Here is a 24805-nt window from a genome sequence, read left to right as displayed (position 1 = left end):
GTTATAACCTTCATTTTATGGACGCACAGTGTGAGCACTCAGGTCGCATCAGAGCATCGGGCGGTATAGTGTGAGACCTGCATCGTGACCTACCAACTTCTAACCCCTGCGAGTCAATCGTGCAGTTTGAGCAGGAGCTGAATAACGTGACTGAAAAAATCGCACAGTGTCTGCCCAGCTTTAGGTGTACTGTCGTCCGAGACTTGCACCGCAGTGACGGCGTTTGTTCCCCTGTTGGCCATGCTTCTTGTTGTGGTCATCTGTTGTCTTCCGGTATTTTCTCCGTAAGCGACCTTTCCTCGACCAATGAGATGAGCGGTAATCTGAATTGTCATACTCGAATTGTCATAAGTGTGCTGTCAGCTCATTGGTCACAAAGCAGGAGAGGGGCTGGGAATTATGTTTTCAAACAAAGCGTTAATTCCATTAACATTTATAGACTACTTTTGATTCTCACTGTATTACGGGACAAAGTGCGTCCCTTATTAGCTCAATACGGGACGTGTACTTTTGTTTCTAAATACGGGACGATTCCGTATTTTAAGGGACGGTTGGCAACCTTTATATTTTAAGCAACGCCATGTTTTACTTCTCTTGAGATCACTTCTCATCCACTGACTCATTAGATCTGTTTCTGCGCACCTGGGCGTGCATCAAATATGTTTTGAGACCCTCTTTGTTGTATTGACAACCAGTCTTTAGAGTATAGATAAATGGTAGTCACCTGACTGCCACCGCGGTGCTCGTAAGTCATTCATCAATGCTAATTTGGTGAGCAAATTTTCTCCGTGAACTCAGCAGGCAGATGAACAGAATTGAATTAGCACTGATGTGTCACCAGTCAGCCGTGTGAAAAATAGATGAAGTGAAATAAAGGTTAAGGGCACGTTTGCATGTCATTGAAACACACTTTACAGTGTTTAAACATCAGCTACCAAAACGATTATACTGCAAATGTTGGGATCACTTTGAAAACTCTCTAAAATCAAACATTTAAAACTGCAGCAGGATGATTTTGTAGGGAAAAAAAGTATTCGATAAACTTTACTTTAGCACACTTAAAGAGGGACATCTTGATTCGATTAAAAATAAACCACACACAAACACAAAAGTCTGACTAAAAAACAATGTGGAACTTAAATCCTCCTTTATGGTTATCCACTCGGTTAAATACCGCTGTTTATGACGTCAGTGTTTATGTCTCATGACCAACTGTGCATATTTGTTGATGGAACATTTTGGATAAAAACCGAGCGGCCAAAACCAACTTTGCACTGGGGCGGCACCCACCATGGTTCGAGCCTTAATGACGGGTAAGTCAATAATTTCTCTGCAAACACTAGCAGTTGTCTTTCAATCTGCTCGTCGGGAAGGTTAGCTCGGTTCAGGAACATCGACGCAGCAATCTTTTAATTAAAATTCTTTGTTTTGGGTAAATGCTGCTGAGAAAGGTTTATAAAATAGGGGCACATATTTCTTGACAATGGATGAAAAGACTTTCATGGAGTATGAGTGTGTTACCGTGTTTTGTCAGAAGAATAGGTTTGTCAAGGCTGTCGTGAAGTCACGCTGTGAGTAATTTTATTGCTAGTGTTTTGTACAAAAAAACTACAAAAAGTCTACATGTGGTTTTGTGCAGTCATTAAGAAATCATGGGTCTGCAAAAGAAGAAAAAAAAGACTTGAAAAATAACTAACTGACAATGCCGAAGTCTTATACTTTATTTTCCTGCCATGAGGGGGTCGCTTCACGTACAGTCCTTTTACCAAACAATGATTCTTTCCCTGTTTCCAGAAGTTATTACCAAATCCTGTCCTTTAATAACTATTACTACACATCTTTGACAAGGTACATTTTAATCTGTTTAATGATCATAAGATATTTTTTGATCACCCTGCAATAACAATGCAAACATAAATGCACAATTTTGAATCTGTGGATACTTTTTAGACATGGCATGGAGGCTATTTTAAAGTTGGATTGACTTAATAACTAACTTTCATATTATGTTCTAAAGAATTTGAGTTAATAACTTGAAATTTTCAAGTAATCCTGATATTTTGACTGCTGGTTGGCAAAATTTTCTCTTTTTTGTGGTGGTAACTAGCTTCCATATCTCAGCCTCTGTATGGAAGCAACCTATGTTGGTGTTACAAAACAGTATACATTATTGATGTCTGCCATTTTTCTTCTTTGCAGGCTAATTATTCTAACACAGGTAAGGCATGACAGACTGTTCATAGCTTAAAAAGACTGGCTCGATTGTGTGCTGCGTGCGTCTATTTAGATTTTCAAAATTTGGTACCGTTTCTGAAATATTCAACTTTTTCTGGTGATAAAGTCTCATTGACTTTGAATGGAGAGCCACCAATTTCTCACCTTGCCATTAGTGGCACGTGTTATTTCCCCCTTTATATTGAAGATTGTGAGCTCAAGTACAGCATGGGATATTTCACACATCAGAATTTTTTCAGGAATCCTTTTTTTCCTTATAATCTTAGTCAGAAAACTAAGCAGTACAAAATTATTACATACTGCAGAGGGACAATTTTACCACAACAAGGTAAATGTCCCTGAACAGTGAGGGTGAGTACACTTTGAATACAAAAACTTGACAGAAATCATTATGACCCCTCGGAGCAATTCTATAATGCAGTAGGGTAGCTGCTATCTCAGGTACAGTAAATTTGTAGCCTATTAAAGAAGCTGCCAGTAGCAGCAGTTCAGTTTCTCCAGTAATTGAAGTCTAGTTTCTTTATATTTTCTTTTTAAGAAATGGTCCATCGATTTATTGAAACATATGCAAACCTACATAAATACTGTACATCAAAAGGCAAAAACAGCACAGATTTGAACAAGCTTGGAAATCAGTATTTGGTATGACCACCTTTATTCTTCGGTACAGCCTGAACTCTCCTAGCCAATCTTTGTCTTTAGGAATTGTTCTCCAGCCTTCTTGAAGGATATTCTGTCAAGTACTTGGGGGACACAAGCACAGTGTCCAGGATAGCCTCGAGGACCACAGCAGCATTAAGGCCATTAAACACCGAGTGTGTAGCAAAAAAACAACATGAAAAAAAAGCAGTGAAAATAAATTCCACCTTAAGCAATGATGACGAGCTGGTCCTCATATTTCTAATGAAGAAAAAGGAAGAAACTGAGATTCTGGGTTTTATTTATTTTTACCTAAGAAGCCAACTTCTCACAGATTCCCTCATCCTCTACTTCCCTGTTTCATTTGCAGCCACCTTCCCCACCTTCCCCATCTTAACCATGTCCTATTAATGCTGTTATCAGAGAGCGGTCATGAAGCCAAAGGCAGATGCCCAGGGCTCAATCCCTGGATAGTGCTGCTTAGACTGAGATATACAGTTTGGCATACCATGTGTGAGATATGATGCGGTTTTATGCCATATTGCCTTGCAAGTGTCCAAATTACACACAGGGTGAACATAGAGAGCTGTTAGCTGACAGATGGTTGTAGCACAAATCTGCATTCAAGTCAGTAGCGGCTTCAGGCTTACAGCTCTTCAAGCTCACACATGACAAACAATAATGTGTGCACAGGCTGTGTGTGAATATATGCACCTGTGTATATGTGTGTGTGTGTGTGTATATATATATATATGCTTCAAACTTGGTATTCAATATGTGTAACTCAGCATTTTTGCATGCTTGCTATCAAAAATTCATGTCCGTCTTTGGTGGTGCATGTGTGCCTGCGCGAGCATCTTTTGGCTGTTTGCTGGGCATAGATTCAGCAGAATGCCACTGGAATGAGAATAAGTGTGGCTTTGCCATGGCAACAGAGGAATGCCAGAGGAGACGGGAGCGGTAGAGTCAAAGCCCAACGCTCACCACAGCAGGGGAAGAAGAACGAAGGACCTGATTAAACACCACCATCTCCCCTCCTGGAGCTTCCAGCCTCCGCCCTTTTTATCTTCCATTTCTATCTGCTGTGAGACGCTACAAAGTGAATGCCGCTCAGTCGCCTGGAGATTTGCGTAGGCACAAACCTCATTACAAGCAGAAACGCAGTTTATGCAGATTTATTATATATATATATATATATATATATATATATGAAAGAACGCTTGCAAGCTCAATGACACAAAGCAGACGCAACAGCATGCCAAAAATACAGTTCTGTACGGTGAGCTGAAGCATCAAGGTAGATGTTGTCAGTCTGATGGGTGATTCACAGTTTAAACTTGTCTGCTGGTTGCATCAAGGAAATCTTTGATTGATTCATTCGGTCAGAAGTGTTAATGTCGAGTGCTGTACCTACATGCAGCACGCTACTCTGATAAAATGACGTGAGTGATAGTTTTCCATGTACCTTAATGTACTGAGCTCATCGCTGGTTTGGGCTTATAGCTGCTTTCTACTTCTGTTTGCTTTTTCATAGTTTTTAAGGGTCATCAGGGAGGTTTGCACCTTTTGTCCTTTTCACTGAGGCGGCAGAAATATATGGAGGGGTCAGGGAGTGGGCAGCTGAGTGTCATCTCAGATCCTGAGAAAAAAAAGCAAAAATCTTAGCCTTGTCCTAGTCTGATCAAATTTTACCATTGGGCATTTCACAGGAGGCTTTTTTAGTTGTTTATTTATTCATTTTCACAAAAGTAGATTTATTTATATCTACATACTGCTGGCAAAGTGCTTTAGACTTATTTAATCCTACTTTTTTTGCAGTGTGCGTCACCAGCCCCGCTTCTCTCCTTTCCAATGCTGTCCTTTTTTTGGACTTAAGACCATGAAAGAAACAGCCCCCTCCCCCACCAACCCCCCAACCCCGAGGGCAGTCCGGCGATATTAGCTGAAAGAAATTAACAATGCCGTCAAATTAAAAAAGATCACTCCGCGACCTTGTAAAGACAATTATAGCTGTTCATTCTGGCCACGCTGATGAGTTTCTTGTAGGTTCATCATCATAAGCTAAATAAAGTGGGGATGAGATCAAAGCCGGTGAGCCTGACGCTACTTTAATGTAATTCATATTGACGTCTGTGATGTAGTGACCGTGGAGAGACAGTTAAGGATCGGAGCTAAACAAGGTCCAACTCAACAAATAGTTCCTCGCATTTCCTCCCCTTATAGTCGGTCCTGTCAAAAAAATTATCCATATCAATTAGTCTTATCATGTCTATATTTAGTCAAGCAGAGTTTGAATTTCCTGGTAATTACACGTGGCAGTGTTTCATCTTCACACTTGCAGGGGTCAATAAAAAAAGTTTTGCTGCGAGTTTTTCGTCGGCAGTGCGATCAGAAATCTCTCTGAATGATTCTGGCATAATATGAATGGAAATATAATTTATTACATCCCTCCTCCACTCGGAGATTTCAGTGAGCACACGTACATAAAGGAGAAAACATTTCTGGAAATTGAATGGGATCCTTGCGATGATTTCATGTCCTCAGCTTACAGTCTCTCTCTCTCTCTCTTTTTTTTTTTTTTGGTGCACCCTGTAATTTCACTCGTAATGTGAGAGTGATCGAGTTGTGATAATAGCACGTTTTTATTTCATATGAGACAGGAAGACTCATTACAGGCCCTGACATGTTTCTCGACAGGGGAGAGCAACGCTTCCTGCCATCTCCTGCATCTCAACAGTTGTCAGTCTTACATTTCCCTTTCATCATCAGTTCCATCTTGATTTTCATTAGTGCCAGGGCACCAACTCTCAGAAGTCATCCAAGCATTGCTAAGTATAAAATAGAGAGCTGTCTTAGCTGTGAGGTGGTGCATTGTGATTTCAAACACAAACAAACTCATCTATTTGCTATTGCCGCAATGCATTAAGTAGCACTCAAAAGGGTGGAAAAAGCAGCACAATTAGACTCTTCATTAGGTAACAGTGGGAGTTACTGTAGAGCTATAAGGAAAACTGAAAACTTGGCAAAACCTCAAAAGAAAAAAAAAGAAAACCTCTAGATCTGTTTGCAAACTGCAGCTTGTGTAAATTGGTGTTCGCTTTAGAAGATTGAGAAAGATGAAAAGATATGATTAAATGAAATCTCGCAGGAGCTGAGAGAGCCCATTTTGAAGCCTGGATTTTTGTTTTTTATCACGGCGTCAACAGTGCACCTATAACATCAAGGAAAGATTAAACAGGGAGGCCGTGTTGCCAGCAGCATCTGAGCCTCCTTATTTCTACCGAATGTCCTCTGAATCAAAGCCAAGTCTCGTCTCTGTGGGGTTTACAATAACATGAATCCTGGCCTTAATAACCCGCGCAGGTCAGCACAAGCACACATAGATTCCTCTATCCCTCTCCTTCTCCCGACCCATTTCTCAGCTTCGCTCCCCGGAGCATTAAAACAGACAACGGACCTTGGTTAGGTCATGGCCAACACAGACCTCATTTGTCACAGAGGATGAACATCTATGAAACTGGATTGTTAATTATGAGAGCAGAATAAAGACATATGAGTTATGAAGAGACACAAACACACTTACACACACACACTCACACTGAAGCACCAGTCTATACCTTGCAAACAATACTACAACACATGTATGTAACCTCACAGTAACCTTAAAGGCTGTCCAGGCCCTAACATATTCTGATTTACTTTATGGGGACTCGCTCTGTGTCCTCACAACATGGGTAATATTGTACGTGGACCACACAAACACAAGCGCAGCATGCCATTAGGAGCTGGATAAAGATGCATGGGAGCTTTCAGTTTCATAACTCATATTATATTGCATAATAAATGGATCTCAGACTCCTCAGTCTAAGTGGGATTAGTTAACTGATTAACACAAAGAGGACTCTGTGCTGTTTAGAGGTGGTGCGGTGGCTCAGGCTGAAGTTGAATACTGGAAATCTTATTGAAATTAAGTCCTTATTTTCAGGAAAAACACTGTAAGCTGGATTTTTTGTTGAGGGGAGGTCATTCAAGTGTGTCTGCTACGTCAGACCTAGGTTATACTAAGATTCAACCCTGAAATGCTGTTATCATGGTGATTAAGAGAAACAACGTTTCTGCTTTAGCAGAGTCTTCCAATTATGCATCCTTATGAAAATTTACATGAATCACCTGGATTTTTGTTAAAATGAGTTTAATAAGTGGAATACATTGGACCCAGACTTCCAAAGTTGAGCTGCGATCTTTTTTTTTTTTAAAATATTATTAAGACAAAGTGGAAACTCTGTACTAAAAATACTGTAACCGTGGAAACAGTTACCTTGTTTGACTTTTAAACTTTCTTTTGAAGCTTCATATCGTCTTCCCACAAACGTAAGGATGTATTTTTGAAAGGAGGAAGGATTTTGTGTGTCTTCGCTTTTATTTGAAACACTGAAGGGACCTTTTATTTGTCAGTATGAACAGGAGGACTGATTACACCAAGCAAAAAAACTACATAAATATTATATTAGCTGCACTGTTTCAAGACAAGAGAAGTTCAAACCTTGTTTAATTTGTTTGTTGAATCTCATCTAATTTTGAAGTTAGACGGATTCAGAGAAACACTTTGAGGCATACTGATGCCATCTGCCAACTGCGTCTATCCCCAAATTAGTGTGTGGAACAGCATCCAGCATTGATTGCTTCAACCTTTAAACCTACATCCATTAACAACGGTCCTGCACCTCAAAGCACCGGAAAACATGCTAAAATGCTTGGATACGACTTTTCTCTGTTGTCATTGCATTTTATAATCAGGAAGAAATAACCACAGCAGTCACCATAAAAAAAAGAAGAAAAACCAAGACAGAATACAGAAAACTGATGATGAGAAAATGAAAAGCAGTCTTGATCCATTAAGGCTTCAGTCTTTTCTGCACGTCAGTTTTCTGGAGAAAAAAATGAGACCGAAGTAGGCTTCTATCAAACTTTGTCTGCAGGCTGCATGCACTGGCGTGCACAGATAGAGACGAGGTGGTGCTGAAGCACTTGCCCTTTTGCCCTCAGTCCAAAAAAGTGCCCTTTTGAAAGACGTGATTTTTTTTTTTTTTTAAAGCTGCGCGATTTAAAAAGGTGTGAAAATAATGGCTTGATTTGTGCCCCTTCTTCAAAGACACCCGAACCCTGTCGCTTTTTCACTGTCACCGTGTCACGTGAACACGCTTGCAGTTCATTTGTTGTGAGGCGTGTAGCAGCGGCATGACACAGGACTACTTGGAGTAGGCATAGTAGGCTAACTATAGCGACTGGGAGCCACGGCGGACAACACGGCAGCTCTTTCCCTTCCCAACCAGTCGGGTAACCCATGAATCGAGTGAAATTATTCTGTTTGCCCTCTAAGACCAACCTGCAATTGTTTTGTTGTGAAGTAGCCTGTCAGAAACTGCACATGACAAACTTTGCCAGCTTACCCCTCCATCCATCCATATGGATAAACAAAAAAACGACACATTTAAAATGTAACCTAAACCATTTAGGCAACCCCACTCTCCATCAATTCCGACCTTTTTGCATACACTATTGAAAATATCACGTTATGCTATAGGCTAAGGCTACATGCCGTTAGGCAGAGGGCTCTTTTGAGCCCATTTTTCGTTACAAATTTTAGGATGATCTCACGGAAATCTGTGAATAAATACAAAGTTTTCAAACTGAAGTCAGTGACGGGAAGACATCACACTTTTTAGAGATGGAACTGCAGAAAAACCTAAAACCTTGACATGATTATGAATAATAGAATTATGGACGTTTCTCCGTTTTTGTGGATTAGCCTTTCCATAACTAACGTCAACTACTGTCCTACTTTGGTAAGATTGAAATTAATGTCTTTGACTGTCTTTAGTAGGTGTCTCCTGTGAGAAAGTTAGAACACCGTCCAACTGTCTAAAGATGCAGTCTTTAGCCTAACTGGTTGTTACTGACTCAGCGATGCTCGCAGACATTTACGCACTGTGTTGTGACCTGATTGTGACAGAACAGTGACGTTGTTATTGGTAGTTTGAAGGGTACGGTGTTGGGGGTGGTGCATGTTAAAAGTTTTGAGAAGCACTGGTTAGACATGTTAATTTTTTTTGGTGTAACATATTGGCAACATTAACACATTAATTTGCTAAAGGAAAAATAGGCAGTTCCCAATTGCCTGTGAAAACGACCATTCTGCCCTGTTCTTGTAATGACCACAGTCAGTCTTATTCGTTCTCATACATTTTGGTCTATTTATTTACTAATTTCAGCAAGCATAATGCCTAGGAAAGAGAGGCTGAGAAAGGAGAAAATAAAAGTCAAATTGCATTTAACCTGTGCGATTTTTTTATTATACAAAGAAAAGGTTTTCCACATATGCAAAAAGTGCCCTTTTTTCCCCCTGGAGCACTTGCCCCCCAAAATGTCTGTGCACGCCACTGGCTGCATGCATGAGCTGTTTGGTGCAAAGTAACAGACTGCTAGCATTAGCAATACAAGCACTTTGCACAAGAACTGGACAACTACCTTCTTGGACCGTCGTTATTATACAAAAAAATCATGTTTTTTGTCTGATTTTATTACCAGTCATACAAACACGCTCAAGAGGTCCAGTTTAATGACTGAAATTAGAGGAAGTGTGGACTAGCAGACAGCTGCTACACCAGCTTGTATTGATGCACTGCTCAATAAAAGTAGCATAATAAAACCTTAACAGATGCATCAAGGGGGAAAAAAAATCCGGTCCCTGTGGAGTTGTTATGAACAGGGAATTTTGTAAACATGTTCAATTTTTCCCTGACTTTCAGCACAGGAGCCTTTTGAGAACTCCGCCAAATGGCCACTGGAGGAACTCGTGGGAAGGAGGAAGGACTGGCAACTACTGGAATGTTGCGATTGGTTAAAAATCTAAACCAGACGTTACATCTTGCTTTTCTATGTGTTTTCAGTCTCAGTAACATGCAGTTTGCCTTTATAAACCTTTGTGAAAGAATGGGCCATTCTAAATTTCTTCTCTCCCACATATTTCACTATCATCTGTAAGTATTGCAAAGTGAAAGGATTTAAGATCCACAGCAACTCGGCCACCAAGTGGCAGACCACGTAAAGCTACAGAGTGACAGAGGCACATAGTGTGTAAAAGTCACCAATTCTCTGCTGACTCAGTAGCTGCAGTGTTCCAAACCTCCTCTGGCAACAACATCAGAACAAAAACGGGCCGCCAGAAGGTCATGGCCGAGCAGCTCCTGTATGTGTAATGTGTAGGTGGCCCATTTAATTTGCCTATGTTTGACGCTGCCCTCAAGGGACAGTAAACAGCTACACATGTGGACGTGCACCTGCAAATCACTGCATAGCACCAAAGCTGTTCAGTACTGGAGACAGAAGAATAGCACGTTTTTCTGAGTTAGGCTACATTCAAGTCTCATTGACAGAGCTTTTAGCTACAGTCTTTCGCATGTTAACAAGAAAAGGCTTTGCCTTTTCTTGTTAACATGCGAGGGAGAAATCCAACTTTAACATATTCCTGTCCATCCGGACAGACAGGAAGGCCAGACAGTTACACGCTGATTGAATGACTGCCTGACTGTCAAGAAACCAGTCAGATAAGTCAAAGCAGGCTAACTGACAAAAGACCAGTAAAAGAGCTTCAGGCAGACAGAGAAAAATGAGTGTTTTGATCGTCGCCCTGGAAGAGTAAATAGCCGTCCTGGCGACACAGCGGGGTGGCGGCCGGGTGGAGGCGAAATAGAAGAAAAGAGATGGGGCGTAAAGAGAACAGGGTGCAATACTGAGGGGTGCTGAGGCGGTGAAATGAGGGGTTTGAACTGCTGATGTAAGCGTGGACACACTCTCTTTGTCTTTCTCTTGCACACGCACACACACACTAACGCACACGCAGCGCTGACAAGCCGTTTCTACCCATGGGAAGTCATTCAGGGTTCAGAGGTTCAAATGAAAACGAATAACAGTGGCTGGACGTATTGCTCTTCTTCTTCTTCTTTCTGGCCCTCTCTCTTTCTTGTTGCAGTCGTGATCAAGCATTTTCCTCCATTTGCTTCCCCTTCTGCTGCCCCCCACCCAAACCAGTCTTCCTTCCCCACTTCACCCTCGCCCTTTTTCCTCCGCCACCCTCGGCTCTGGATTCCACACATCTCCCTTTAAATATTAAAAGGCTAGTCTGAGCAGTGCGACCGTATGCAGCATAGCGTTCAGAGAAGCAATTCTGTATTCATTTTAATCATCTTTCAAAGGGCAAAAATTCTCTATTCATTCTAATCTGTCTTGAGCATTTTAATAAGAACCATTCTTTGGACCTGCACTGAATTCTGTGCCATCTTTCACAGCAGGGAGCAATCTCCCTGGGTTTAGGTCTGTGTTTGTTGCCATCTGTAATTGGTGTTTTTCCGTTGGGGACCGTCTGCATCGCGTGACAGTGGCAACGCTTGCATATTCCATTTTATCAGGCACCGGTTGATGGTTTTTTTTAGGGCGGGGAATGTATTTAATCATGAATTTGACACAGAAGAGCTGCTGTTTCATCTCAGATCAATTAACAATGGGATGCACACAAAGATGGGAAAGTTTATGACTGAGACACTTCTGAAACCAGCCCCAAGAGCATATGTATATCACGAAGGACATAACCCCCCCACAAAAAAAATAAATAAATAACAGATGTTCATGTGAATACTCTGGAAGGGCTGGCTGTTTTTCCAGTGTGCTGTATACAGGAAGCACTGGAGAAAAATTCAGGATTAATAAAACATTGTTCACAGGTTTCATGAGAAAATGTTGCTGGTTCTTTTATGAAACTGGTTTTTCTGACCAGCCAGTTTGATTTCAGGCCTCCAGTAGGTAAGAGCAGCCACATGAGATGGAAAAGATATTAAAATTCTGCTTTTCACATTCATAAAATTCAGCCCTTTGTTGCTTCCAAGTTGTTTGCAAGGTCAGGGAAAAATTTTAGTTGTAGGGATGCAATGATTCCCAATTGAAGTTGGAGGTATTAATTATTGACAGCTTTCCAAATGCTGGTATAAATGTTAGCATAGAGTGGCTTAAGAGCATTTGAGGATATAAACTGTGAAATCGCACAGCCTTCGTTGGTGTATGGTGCTTGCAAGTCGTATAATTTTTGGAAGCTGCAAAACCATGAAAAGAAAGACAGAGTTGCTTTGTTTTAATCACCACTCAAAGGGATTTAGCCACCAGCATCACCCAGTGGGTACTAAGGTTCTGTTTGAGACCTTGAGCTGACTGTTTTCATAGTTACCATGTTGTTGTTTTGAAGTCAGATGTCACCAGCAAAGGATGAATCTGACTGAAACACCAAAAGGGTGTTAGCTGGTTAAAGTCAGTCTTGAACTAAAAATATCCTGATTTATTCTCCTTTTGATTTAAAACCAGACAATAATTTACAAAAAGAATAAGTTGAAGTCACCGTTTATTGACACTATAGAATCTCAGCCTGAGCCAATAAGGTCAAACCAGCCTATTTTTCTCAATGACTTCCTCACAATCATTCTTTTTGCAACCATCCAAATCTCACCCTGGTGGCCGATATATAAAGTGCAGGTTTAAGGCACTTCTGCAGTGGCTTCACTTCACAACTTTTTCATACAGTCGAAGTTTGCAATAGCAGCAAAGACAGCAAGTGCTCACCGGGGGCACATTAGCAAAACTTTTAATGGATACAGCTAGAACAGGGAACATTAGCATTCATTCTGAGTAATGTTTACGATCTGGTGATTATATAGTGAGCTCAATATTTACTCCCTTTTCAAAGTTGTTGGCAGTAAAACCAAAATCATTTACTGAAAGGCACTAAACTGTTCTGCAGAGTTTAGATGAACTAGAGAGGAGGTTCATATTTTTTCCTGCGGATCAGTCACTGCAAACAACATTTTTTCCCCATTACAGTTTGTAACTTGATGTGTTCCACAGAACTGGTGATCCCAAAAGCGGATATTAAAGCAAAGGGAAGCAGGTTGCAGGTAAAGGGTGATTTATTTGGAGCAGGTACGCTGGTGAGAGGCTGGGGAAAAGCTTAGGCTGGAGAGCTGGAGTGCTATTTGGGCTGGTGAGAAGTGCAAGGCTCCAGAGAAGCGAGGAAATCCAAAAGAGGTGCTGCAAGAATGGGGCTCAGAGTTAAATACGGAGGGGAAACTATGAAACAAATGATGACTATCAAGATGTAATCAATCAAATGGCTCGACTGCAATTTCACTGACTTTAGTGGTGACTATGATTTTTGAAAGACGGCGGTAGAAGAGCTGGGTGTTTTGAAAAGGCTTGATCACTGACAAGGTGCAGCTGGTGAGGCTCTGCTCCAGCTCAGGGCACCTGTCTCTAGTCCTGCAATCAAGCAGGCAAGCACACAAACACACACACACACACACACACATAGAGGTCAGGTGGCTTAGAATAGGATGTTGAAGGGGAGTAAGATGGGGCTGCAGAGGCTGGTGATCAAATGTGATATTGATTAAAAAAGTTTTAACTTTCAAGCTAACATGAAAGATGTGCTATTGATGAAATAGTAAAAGGTCCAGAATTTGCATGTCAGCAAACTCTGCAGACGCCACATACCCTAACCCTCTCAAGTCACTGATGTGAAATGCCTGAAATGAGAAAAGCAAGCAATACTACGAAGTTTTGGAGTCTATTTTATTTTTTGCCATTCTTATTAACATTATTATGTGAATTGTAAAATCTTTGACCCTGTTTGGAATATTCATGAAATATTAAATCGTCAAGCAAAGTCAGTGCTTTCCATCACTGTTCTAATTTTATGCAGACTGCAGTGCAGATGTCACTTCAGTTTTGCCCTTGAAGCAAAAACTATGTTGATGAAACGACGCACTGATCACAACAGGAATCCTTTTCACACTATTTTAGAAATCAGTTCATTTATTGTGTTGACTTCAATAAAAGACTGAAACAGCGGGCTGCAGATCTGGATCTACTTTGATCGCCATTGACCAGAAGTTTATGGTGCAGTACAGGGCGAGCTGTCACTCACGCAGCCTCTAACTCATGCGTGCGACTGTCTACGTTAACACACAGCAGCACACACAAATACAACCTCACAATGAACCAGGAAAGGTGTGAGAGCGCGTGTCTTGGTTTGTTACAAGACAAAGCGATGGACACCAAGTTGCCTAAAAGCCCTGCTGGGAGTCAGCGGAGCGCTCAGCCGTGTAATGCTCTTAGTGCACTTTGGCAACAAATATGCACACAATCATACCCACTATATGCACACACATACTGTATACACCCAGGCTTGCAAATACAGTTTGCATTTTCACACTTGACAAATGCTCCTCATGCACGCACAAACAAATCTGCAGGGGCTGTGTGGCGGTGACACACTCACTACAGAGTATTATTCGAGTCCTATTACACCACACTCGTCATTTGTCCTATCTCCCTGCTATCAGGCCTCATACTCTATTTGACAACGAGGAGGCAAATTTGCCTTCGACTAATGGTTGATTCATTCAGATTTTCTGCCATGTGTAACATTAACGTTTGTACTTAGAAGTCATTTCGCCGTAATGTTTATTTAATGCTTCTGCAGTCATTATGCCACCTTCCATGTTCTTTTTAGAGCATTGTGCTTGTGCCCTTTTTTTCCTTTTAAAAATGTAGGCTGCTGTTTGTCATCAGGTGCAAAAAGCTTCAGTTCCCATGCTGTCTTTTTTTTTTTTTTAAACCAGTGACAAGTTCAGATGTAGTGCCCTGACAACATCCTTCTTTGAGACATTTCTGTTTTTGATGACAGCGAGTGGAGAAAGGAACACATCTCAAACGATGTGTTCTTCTACAAAGGGATTTGAAACACCCTTCACAGATATGACTGAGTGACTGACTGAATGATTATATTTAGATTTCAGCCTTTCATCGCGTTTACAGACGAAAAACCACCAACATGCGATAAGTGGCCGACGGATGACCTCACCAAGCTGGGATTGGATGATTTGGATCAGTTTGGATGTTTTGACACATGCTTGGACCCGTTTGTCAAAGAGGTGAGAACTGAGCATGCGATCACAAGTTTCTTTTTTGCCCTGACAAAACCATTATAAGTTGTCCACTAAATGCACTCCATGGGAACATTCGGAGACAACAAACATCTGCAGCCTGATTTCCATTCACAAGCTACACAGTTTCTAAAGAGCCATATGCTGCGTTTGCCAACGGCCTCCCTGCAGCTGACTGTGCTGTTGAGTGAAGCTTCCTCATGCTGCTTTGAGGCTATTACTTCTATACATACTCTTTTATATTTGTTTGTTTGCGTACTGTATTTTGAAGCTGGCATACATTCCACTTCCCCTTTTTCGGCTTCTTCCGTAAGTGTTTAAAAATGGATGAGAATTTTATTCAGTGCGAGGCAGTTCACTCTGCCAGTCAGGCGTCATGTTCAAATGAAAGAGCTGACTGTTTGTGCACTTTGGCTGGGTGTGAAGAAGTATGTATGTGTGTGAGTGTGTGTGTGTGCGTGCGTGGTTGGGTGATCTTGTGGGTGTGAAGAGACAAGTGGGTGCGGGGGTTACTGTGAGGTTAAACCAGTCTACTGTCAGGTCAGCCAGAGTTCAGCAGCACAGAGGCTAGAAAGCAGCAGACAGAAGCACAGCTCAGGTAGACTGAATGATTGCTGTGGTTTAGACAGACAAGAGCACCGAGGTGGAGTTCCCCCACAGAGACAGTGTTAGACAAGAGGATACTGAGGTTTAGGAGATCGCAATTAAATCCATGAGAACGCCTAATCCTCTGGAAATGAAAGCTAAAGATAAGAGATCCCATCAGAATTGGGAAAACATAGTAAAATGTTGCTTTAACAGTGTAGCATTACTCTGAGTTCACCATGGGAATACTCAAAACTGAAGACTCATACTGCTCCTGTGCCTGAGTCTGGGTGTGAAAATATGTTCAAACCCATTATTTTATGTCTCTCAGATTCCCTCAATCTCTCATATTTTAATTTATAAACCAAATACGTGGTATATTTACTGTATGCTAGCTTTATTCTATTAAAAAATATCTTCAAATTTCAGTACATGTCCCACTGAACTGTGTTAAATAATTTCTTTAGGAAATGATAAAAATAAACCGCAAACATGCTCTAGAAAAAATGTCTGGAATGTCTGAAACTTTCTGTGTCTATTTGTCTGTTTTATTTTATTCCCCCTGATGGGACGGAGTATGTAATCGGCTCCATTTGTTTGTTTGTCTGCAGTCTTGTGTCCACAGTTTTCAAGATATTGCTTTTAAATTTTGTCTGATGGTTGATACCAATAACAGCTTGAGCTGATTTTGTTTGGGTGAAAATTGGGTCAAGGTCAAGGTCACACTAAATGTAAGAATTCAATAAGATCTTTATATTGCCTGCAGTTCTTCACACTTCGTGACAATATACTACTAGTGTTGGCATTGGCAGTACTCGCCCAGTAGTTACTTTGTATCGATTGATACCAAACTTTGGAGTATAGCACAGCACGACTACTACCAAGATTTTTACTTTCAATGTCAGTAGTAATTTCCCAGCCACGAATAAGTTATTGCTATGGCGCTTGAGGAGTTTACTATAGAGCAAGGTTAATGGTGTAGCTGGAAACATTATCACCAACATTACATTTTCACCAATTCTTTTATGCTTAAGCTGCAGTATAGTTTCTCTGATCGAGTAATGTGTTTTATATGTGTAAGGTGTTAAGGCATGCCTTACTAAAACCACTGAATGAAGCATTGCACGCTCACAGAAATGTGCATGAATTCATTGCAGAAATATGATGGAGAAATATATAAAGGTTGCTATAGTTGATTCTTTATCTGCTGTTAAGTCTCTTACACTGCAGGAATTGCAGCTATTAGAACACCAAGAATACCTGTTCAATGAATAAAATTCACATTGATGCTCAACAGCTTGGCTACTTGAAAAAAGTCTTTGTTTCTGAATTACGTCTGTTTTTCATCTAAAACCCTAAGACCTTGATGTACCTGATAATTTGGTTGTCTCAACTGCTGCTTCTAAGTTAAATAATAAAGTAGGGTCTGTTTTAGCTGAAGCTCCAGAACAGGAGTCCCTAAACCAGTGGGTGATGATGATGCCTCACCATTGTAACATTACACATTACTCTACATCACATATTCAACTAGTGATTTATTTACCATTGGCAGATAGTTTAGTCCATTGTAACTGCATCTTGTCTTTCAGATCTTCACCCACCCTTTGCAGAGCCTTACGCTACACAGGAAATATTATTTTAATGTTCTGTTGACTTATCTACAACAATAAGCCACATTAAGAACTGATAATAAATATACTACAACCTGCAGGTCTCGTAACAGACGAACTCACAGATGGAGCTTTAATAGATTGGGCTACACCCATTCTAAGCTGTATAACCGATGTATCCTGCAGTCACACAGTCACTCTGTGAGTAAAGTTAGCCAATTTAAGGACAGTGCTGGGTCGTAATTTCACATTATCCAAGAGTCTACCATGTGTATACTGGGCATCCTACTGTTTTTACCAAGAAATCAGTGTGCTTTACTGTTTCTAAATATCAAGAAATGGTGTGTGCTGGGCTGGCAGACATCAATCAAGCAAGTGCTGAAAGTTGCTGCCAATTAAACTTGACAAAAAGAAAGCAAAAAATATTCTTCAGAAAGATTTAAAACTTTTGTTTTGTTTGCCCAAGTTCCCCCCCCCCCCCAAAAGTTGTCTTAACATCAGCAGTTTGTTTTGAAATCTATTTATTTTACACATCAAAAGAACAAAAAAAGGCTCAAACTCATTTTAATCAAGTCCTGATGCATAAACCCACAGTCAAAAGGCAAAATGAAAACTTTTTCTCAGGCTTAGCAGCACTTACTGTATGTCTGTGTGGTGGATTTGTCTTTCAAACCAAAAAATAAAATGCACCAAGAGAAAAATCTGCAGTTTATTCTGTTATATTTTCAGTGTCTGAACGCTCTTTGTATATAATTGGGGCACAACTAACCTGACCTCTTTGTTCTTTTTTACAGGACAGCAGCGAAACTGCCGTATGACACAACTAAAAAAAAACAACTCCACCCCAAGTTTGATTTGCAGCCATTGTGTAAGCAGTTTTCTCTTTGTGCCATTTCTGTATATACCCTGTTTAATATCCAGCTGACTTTGAATAAATGGCAGCCTATACTACAGTTACTTCATAGTGCAAACACAGAGACAGGCATTGAGGCTCGCATTCATACCTACATCCAATTTAGAATCACCTACTGTAATATGAATTTCTTTCACTTTAAGAGGAAAGTGGCACACAAAGGGATGACATTCAAGCTCCACATAGAGATGCCTCTATAAACAAATAAATAAATAAATAAATAAATAAATAAATAAATAAAGGGGGAAAAGAACAACAGTATTAAGCATCTCCATGTCTGTCCTGTTTATGTACTCACTGACTGTGTCTGTGCCTGGTATATTTAAGTAGTGTGCAGCTATGAATGTATAAAGATTTTTAAAAACCATTGATTGACACTATTGATTTTATTTTTTTTTGTCCTCCTGCAGTAAAGCTGCAGCATTTGCTGTTTTTGGTGTGTGTGTGTGTGTGTTTGGATATCTTTTCAGTTTTCTTTACTCGAACGCCTCTAACCTCCAGATATGAGACACAGCCTGCTGAATCACCTTTACTATTAAAGCTGTCATTTCATTTTTTGAACAGTAAGAATAGGCGGCGGCGTGGGCTACTTTTTATTTATCATTGTGACAGGAAAAGTGTCATAATAGCTATCTGCATCTCACTCACTGCTGCGTTATGAGTCCATTTAGCTTCTGTGAGACCCGGACTCTAGAGGCTGAGCATAGAGAGGAGAGGTGAGCAGAGACGGGCAATCAGGAGGATGTAGCGTGATGGATAGAGGGTATAGAACGATGAAATATGCATCAGGGATCTCGTGAAATTTTAATCCAGACTGTTGACTGGAGGTTGACCCAGTTGTGACCCAACACTTGGGGGAGTGAAAATATCCACAGAGGGAGGCTGGAGGGGTAACACTGGGTGCAGGAGCAGGACGAGGAAATTGTGAGGAAGAAAGGAGTAATGAGGTTCACCCGAGGTGTAGACGGGTAATTTGATCTGTCTGAGTGTCTGAGCGTCTCTTAACGACACAAGAAGGTAGGGAAGGATCGGGACAATGAAGTCCAATTTTTAAGGGATGTGAACAGGAGATGTGCTGCAGCTTTAAACAATTCCCTAAAAAGAAAGTATACCTTAAATGTTTAGGATTGTGTTGACAGAAATGACTACACAGTCCTCGTGTTGAAGAAAATCACATATTTTTCTTTTAGAATAGTTCAAAGGAAACACAAACAGCTTTCTCCCAGACTTTAATCTGTTGTATGTTATTACAAAAAAAAGCTTTTATGCACACACACACACAGAAAAAAAGCTTTATCCCTTTGTGCATATATCGTAAGCAGAACATTTGACCATATCCCCAGGACATCAGTCTGTCACAGTGTCTAGTGTTGGGGGGGGGGGGGGGGGGAGATGTTAATATTTGCAGAGGCTGATTGAACTGCACGGGATGATAAGGCTGACTTATGTAAATTCTGTTTTTAGTTTGTATTTGCCTTTAATGTTTGTATTCAGCAAGTTGTTGCTGATGTTGAACTCATAATCTTTTTCTCCCTTGGCATTCATTATCAGCCGTTATCTGGTTGTTTGTGTTTTAGAAACATATTTCAGTGTTTGCAGGAAAAAAAGGAGCATTTTCAGGTGTACTCGTACTGAATAGCATTTAGATATATATTTATATAGCACTGGTGTATATACTTTATTTGTTGTTGTACCCACAAAGTTCTTGCAGATAAGGTCAAGCACTGTTCATGGACACCACCTGTTAAAATTTTGTCAAGACTACACAACACATAAAGGAGGCTGAATATGTAAAGTGCTTGTCTATTGCAGTATTTCACCTAATCACGAAGTACTACTGCTGTTTTAGCTGTGTTTATTATTCATTACTTCCAGCTTTATTAATCAAACTGTTTAATCTTTGTTGATTTAATTAAACTTTGCATTCAATTTGATAAAACTTTAAAATGGTAGTTTCTCTAACTAAATGGACGATGAATGAATATTCTGGATATATCTCGCAATTTCACAAATGCAGCTAAGGTGAATTTTTAATCCCAAGTGGTATTTACATTACATTTCCTTTCACTAATTCAAACTGATACATTTAAGTTTTAATCTTAGTCTTATGCAATCCCACTCTCATCCTGGATTGTCCTATGATGCTATGATTTTTTTTTTAGATATTTGTTAGATGTCACCTGCGTATCTCCAGTATTTGCCACTAAGAGCAGCACTGTTTTAGATGCTTGCAGAGTCCACGTAAAGAGGTTTGATGCCAGATGATTGTTGTTTGTGTCACAACAAACAGCAGTCGTTGCTGTTGCTATCCACTATAAAGGTTTAGATGGTAAAATCTACTTGTTTAGGTTTGGCTGAAATACATCGCTTTACAGCAGCAAGAGATTTGCCCAGCAGCTGTGATAAAACTGCATTATTTTAAACCCCGGGAATAAGCATGAGAATAAATCTGAACAGACTTCTGCAGAAAACGTTGAGTAGATAGCTCGATTCACCTTGTTCCACCTTAAGGCAAAGTATTAACGTAATTTAATAATGCATCTAAGCGGAGTGTTCGCTTGGCTCAGTTAGAGGTCTTCTTCTTTATTCAATATTTACATGTTTTAATTAAGTCACGTAAAATTAGCAAAACAATGATGTACTTATTACTTGTACTATACATCTCAATGAGATCCATGCATGTTACCAAAGTTATTTTTTATTAGACTAGTAGTATATCAGAGCTTTTAAAATGTGCAGCTGGTTTCTGGTTAATCCTAAAATGTTCACCTTGATTCCAATTCTTGGGAATTTTTGCTTTTTTTCCGCAACTGTGCGCTTGCTCATAAACCTCTCTATGCGTTCCTTTTTGTGCGTTTGCATGCGCAGGCGTGTGCACTACTCGCAAGTTTAACCACTCCGTCAACCTCTAGCGCAGCGGTCCGTAGCTTCATTAATAACCCTTGCGTTTGTTGAACGGGGCTCTGGCGATCTATTGCGGTCCATTGCGGTGTTGTTTTTGTTTGGCCCTGGTCACGGTGATTCCTGGGAGATGGCAGCATCATAAATCTACAGCTTATTCATGGAGCTAACCTGACCTTTATGGCCACACCGTGAACAGGGGGAGAGGCAGGGAAAGAGATGAAAAAAACCAAAGGAGAATAGTAGAAAAGGCAAGGGAAAAGAGCGAAGAGCGAGGGAGAGTGTGAAGTTCGAGGGTTGAAAGGTAGAGCCGAGGCCATGAGAATGATAAAGAGGAGGAAGGCAAGATAAAAGAGGAGTGAAAGGTGCTGTGGGATAGAAGAATAGACAGAGACGGCTGGGAGAGATGTGAAAAGATAGAGAAGGAAAAGGAAATTCAGCAGAGAATGAATGAAGTGAGAGACAATAACAGAGTATGGAAGTGGTCGAACCAAGAGGTTATTGCAGGATGAAAGCAATCAATGAGTGCAAAGGCAAGAGAAATAGAGATTCAGGGAGATGAAGAATGGTATGCGTGTATGTGTGTGTATTATTCCTATGCGTCTCGGGCTGATGGAGCCCTTCTCTCCAGGACCTCCTTCACCTGTTGGGTCTTTAATAAAGCCTCCATGTCGGGGGTTTCATTGACTGTCAGATGGCAAAGCATCTTTCTACATAAGCTGTCTCATACGTGAAAAGCAAAAACTATAATGTTCTGTGAGAGTGGCTCAAAGTCTGTGTGATTGCGTCTGTGTGTCAGTACTGGGCTTTTAGTTCGTATGCAGTGAAAGTTTTAGATAAATGGAGATGAAAACTGTTTTTCTTGCCACCATGAGCTCATTTGTTCGTTTACATCACGTCACATCTTTAATATGTAAAAAAGAAATCTGGAATATACAGTGAAATGTAAAACACATAAATAATTATATTTTAAAAATTATATATCTATATCTATAAATAGATTTTTTTAAATACCAAAAATTAAATGGTTGCATAATTCATTGAGGTCTACGCCTCCTCATTGAGTTCTAGAATACTTTGGTGTGCAGAGAAATTGATGGTTGACTCGATGACAAGGTGCCCAAAACAAACCCAAATCATCACCCCTCCACCACCGTGCTTGACAGCTGGTATGAGGTCTTTGTGCTCATATGCGGTTTGGTTTTCACCAAACGTAGCGCTGTGCATTATGGCCAAATATTTTCACTTTGTTATCATTGTTCCAGTCGTCTTGTGTGGAGATAAGTCAGGCCGCCATGTTCTTTTTAGAGAGAAGAGCCTTTTTCCTGGCAAAAATTCCTAAAAAAGCCATGTTTTTTCAGTCTTCTCTAACTGAACTGTCATGAACTTTAACATTTAACATGCTGAGACCTGTAGAGTCTGAGATGTAGCTCTTGGGTTTTTTACAGTTTCTCAGAGCATTGCACGGCCTGACCTTGGCATGAATTTGCTGGGACATTCAGTCCTGTGAAGACTTGCAGCTGCCTCAAATATTTCCCACTTGTGAATAATCTTTCTCACTGTGCAATGATGGACTTTATATTATTTGGAAACGTCCTTAAACCCTTCCCAGATTGATGGGCAGAAACCATTGCCTCATTAGAAACACTGCTGATATTTTTCCTCATTGGTTATGTGTAAACACATACTTCCAAATGCACCGGACCTACAAACTGCCAGATTATCTGCTATTATCCAGGTGGTCACGCTCACTGATTATCACTTATTCAAGTGCATTTGATTAATGGCATCTGGTTGCGCAGTTTCCTCTTAACTCCTATGAAAGTGATAAAATTGTACTTTTATTCTACAATTAACACACACACATAAACTGAATTCAATAACAAAGCGATTAAACATCTAATAAAAATAGCTTAAATCTAAAACTATTTAAAACAAAGTTTGTCTGTTTTCAAATTTAATGTGTCAAACTATTGGTTTTCTAGTATTTGAACTTTTTAAGAAATGTTTTCATTCATTTTTAAGTGATTTAAAAATGATATGAATTACACTGTTTTCATTTGAAAGAAGCAAAGAAAATTACTAAGATTTTGTTGAGTAATTCATCATCATATCCAAGCATGACCCAAATATCTCAAATATGCAGCAGCATGTCCAGAATCCTCATATTTTTACTGACAGAAAATACAAAACTGAACCGACTCTGCTCTTATGTCTCATTATTATCCAAATGATACTCTAACCATTTGCACCTAATTGCTCTGGCAATATTGTCTCTGAACCTCTGTTCCAATTGAGCTCATTAGGATGAAATTGCATAGAGATAGTGGTTTAGATTTGTGGGCTTGCAGCATGCTGGACTGATGGAGCCATTCCTACAGAAACTGCTCTCCTCATTGGTATTCTGCACTTGTCTGCCACACAGACCCATCATAGATCCAGCAAGTAAAAGAAGCACCATTAAGGAGCAGTGGTGATCACTGCTGTAGGACTTAGACACACAAACGCACACACACGTTAGCAGATCTACAGATGAAACATTACCACGCACAGTAAGCCAATTAACTACTACATCCTTTAAGTTCAATATCAAGTTAGTAACAGAAAATTCATCTAGTGGTCAGTGCACTAAATGTGTCACATAACTTGCAGCTGTTCACCAGGAAAATTGACTCCAGTGTTTGTTTTGAAGCTGTGTTCATGGAAAGGCTCTGGTTTGGTCTGAGAATTATGTTCTCTTGGTTTGTTGTCTTGGGGATTTTCCTGTAATTTCAGAGAAATTGAACGTTTTGGAAACTCAAATGAGATCTCTACAGACTGCCAGGAAAAATCAATTGGCTGGTCAAGGCTGTGGTAAGCAAAAACTACACACACACGCACTGAAACACAATCACAGAAATCCAAGAACACACACTTCTCTAGAGGTAAACTTTGCAGTGGGGAAGATAATAGTGTATGGAGAGACAACCACAAAGTTGCCTTCTGGTTTGTGAAGTCCTGTTTTGAAACCTTTATTAGTACTGTGCTATCCTCATGTTGCTTTTTTTGTTTTGTTTTTGAGCCAGTGGTAAGTATATTTGGACAAGAGGGTAGAGGGCTAAGTTAACAGCACGAACATCATCGAGGGATACTTTCTGTCATAGTTTGGCAGATCAAAGACTCAAAAGCAAGAAGAAAAACACCACAAAAAACAGACAAGGTAAAGTGAAAACACCCCTTAAATGGTATTGGGTAAGTAGCCCAAATGGTAAATGGCCTGTATTTGTACAGCGCTTTTACTAGTCCCGCCTAGGGACTAGTAAAAGTCCCTAGGGCGCTTTACACACCCAGTCATCCACCCATTCACTCTCACACACTGGTGGAGGCAAGCTACAGTTGTAGCCACAGCTGGCCTGGGGCAGACTGACAGAAGCGAGGCTGCCATATTGCGCCAACGGCCCTTCTGGCCAACACCAGTAGGCGGTAGGTGAAGTGTCTTGCCCAAGGACACAACGACCGAGACTGTCCAAGCCGGGCTTGAACCGGCAACCTTCCGATTACAAGGCAAACTCCCAACTCTTGAGCCATGGTCGCCTGAATACAAGGTTTGTAAGGTGAAAAGTTAAAATAACTCAAACTATTTCTTAGCAGGCAGTAACAGATGAGGAAGGGTAAACAGACTAATAGGAAGTAAAGGGCTAAAGAGATTGCACATAGGAGGGAAACTAATCATGACATGGGGGGGTACAAGTGAACGCAAGAGCACAGAGACAAAAAGAAGATTCAAAAGGACACAAGTTCATCGATGTTTGCAGGCATACTCTTAAGATCCTGCCACAGCGAGTCTATTGGGTCAAGGTCTGGACTTTGGCGCGGTCACAATAAATACCAAACAT

Source organism: Rhamphochromis sp. 'chilingali', assembly GCF_963969265.1.
Source record: "Rhamphochromis sp. 'chilingali' genome assembly, chromosome: 21".
In the NCBI taxonomy this organism is placed as follows: domain Eukaryota; kingdom Metazoa; phylum Chordata; class Actinopteri; order Cichliformes; family Cichlidae; genus Rhamphochromis; species Rhamphochromis sp. 'chilingali'.
This window is presented reverse-complemented; position numbering follows the sequence as displayed.